This window comes from Capsicum annuum, chromosome 4, assembly GCF_002878395.1.
Source record: "Capsicum annuum cultivar UCD-10X-F1 chromosome 4, UCD10Xv1.1, whole genome shotgun sequence".
Classification (NCBI taxonomy): Eukaryota; Viridiplantae; Streptophyta; class Magnoliopsida; order Solanales; family Solanaceae; genus Capsicum; species Capsicum annuum.
In genome coordinates, this window is record NC_061114.1 from 193227353 (window position 1) to 193229999 (window position 2647).

Below are 2647 nucleotides of genomic sequence, written 5' to 3' on the forward strand. Positions count from 1 at the left end.
GTTTAGGTCAAACGTTATGTAACTCCTTGCTTATTAATTTATCAAAACCCTTGAAGGTTGGTTGAGTAAGTTGTATTAAGCAACGCTCAATAAGTGTGAGATATTCAACTGTTGGGACCACATCTTGACTGTGTATCAGCACATTTTGATCTAAAAACATACACAATGACCCTACATATATCCATTAAGGCTTCTGAAGAAAGTGTTTTGAAGGGCTTCTAGAATGACACAACTTCGAAGATAGTGTTCTTGATCGAGCTAACAAAAGGTAAGAAACTCTATACCAACTTCAAAGGTGGCAACGACAAGATTGAATACCAAATCAGAAAGCTAGAGGCAAGCTTAAAAATTATCGAAATTCATATACTACAGCAAGCCTCTAATTTTTTCCAAGATATGTTGAAAGCATGCTAAGGCTAGAAAACACACTCAATTATATCCATATTGCTAAGGAAGTAATGAAACTCAATCAGTTTTTCAATCTCATTTGTGGTTCTGATTAGGTCAACAACAGTAACCACAAACAAGAAGGCATGAGATGCAATTTAAAATCCAGAAATTGTTGCCTTCGCTTAGATTTCTTATTTTAACTGCAGTTGCTATTGGCATAAGTTTTCTAGACTTACTGTACACCATTTCAACCTTCGATGCCCGTAAGGATTCTTTCTTAGTCTTCTGTTATTTTCTATCTAGGTGATAATCCCGACCACGCTACCTAGACGCAGCTCCCTAGAAAAGACACCATATGCACTATTTTTCTTTTTGAGAAACAACAAATGGATTTTTCATTACCGGATATAGTTTTATATTTGCACTTGATACAGATTTCTCATGTTTTAAGATAGTTTCATCGGTCAGATTTGTTAGAAGTTATTTTCTACCCGATGTTTCCTCTTCAATTAGCTGTCAAATAATATAGTTTTTCATCAACCATCTATTTTACCTCGAAGGTATTCTCCTACCGCATCTTCTGGCGTATAATCATCACCCCTAGCAACCCAACCATATAAATTTGTGCTAGGTCAATAACTATATTAATTTTGTTCTTGGTTGAAGCAATGGGAGGCTTTGAAGGCCCTCTTAGGCTCCAATGTACCCTAAAAGTTAGTTCAATCACTGTTGAATCTCTTTACAATGCCATCAAAACTAGATCCCTTCACAATGCTTGACACATAAACATGAGCAACAACCGACATTAAATCTTAACAGGATATCAAAACCATATTTAGGGTCCCTCAGCCTTATCAGTTTAGATCTACCAAACTTAACTGTAAAATTATAGATATCTTATTTGAATTATCAATGACTAATCGGTAAAAACAGCATTCACAAAATTATTGTACTCTGTATGTTTCCACAATAACATTATCAGTAATACACACCTCCCTATATGAAGTGGTTTCATCTGTAAGCATCATATTCCTCCTAACCCATGTTTACTGCAGCCTCTTATGTTGGTCGGGTAAAAGTTGATCAACTTTTAGTTTCTTATATCTACAATGAAGAGAAAAAATGATGTCACAAAAAGAACATTATCCATCTATTGTAATAGATGTGGATTTTTTTGCAATAGATGTAGAGTCTGTTACAATAGATATGGCGTCTGTTGCAACAGATATAGCATCTGTTGCAACAGATATGGCATCTGTTGCAACAGATATGGCATCTGTTGCAACAGATGTAGAATGTGGAGCATGTTGCAACAAATGTGGAGCCTGTTGCAACAAATGTGGAGTCTGTTGGAATACATCAAACCAGCTTTGCTGGTGTTTTGATTTGTTCCAACAGTTGCTCCATTAATTGCAACATCAACAACAACATAAAATACAAAGAAACAACAAATAAAAAACATCAACAACAACGAAACAACATTATTTGTTCCAACACCATCGACAACATCATCAACAATAAAAAAGTAACATTTTTTGTTCCAACACCATCAACAATACCACACCACAAGTTCTAACAACGCCAACCCCACCAACATCATCAATAACAGCATCGACAATAAAGAAACAAACAAAATACATACAAAAAAATAATACTACCAACAAGGCTTTTAAACTTCTCCCAACAGATGACTTTTTTAGCATATTGTAATAAAAATCCTCGATTCATTTATTCAACACTTAAAAGTTCTTTCAAATTTTGTTAAATAAATATGATATGGGTAAATAGTAATTAAATAAAAAAGCAGATATAAATAACTTGCAAAGAAGAAGACGAGAATGAAAGCGAAATAGTAAATCATATCTTAATGTCAAAAGGGGATCAAAACAACAATTTTAGTTAAGGAAAGATATGGATCGATTTAGATCCAAAAGGATCTTTATGAGTAAGAGAAGAGAAAAAAGAGAAAAAAGTCTGTGATGACCCTAAAGAGGAGAGAAAGAAAAAGATAAGAGATGAATATAATAAATTTAGGGCTGAAGAAAAGATAAGATAATTCTAGATGTATTAGGAATTTCAGTATTCATTAATAATTTGAGGGGTGTGAGAAAGAAGATGGGTGACATTGAAAAGACAAGATACGACTACTCAATAAGATTTTTGAGTTATTCAAGAAATATTTTTTTACCACCTTTAGTAGTAGTACTTTATCTACTCGGATAGAAGCTTGCTTTAAAATTAAAAGAAAAAAAAGATT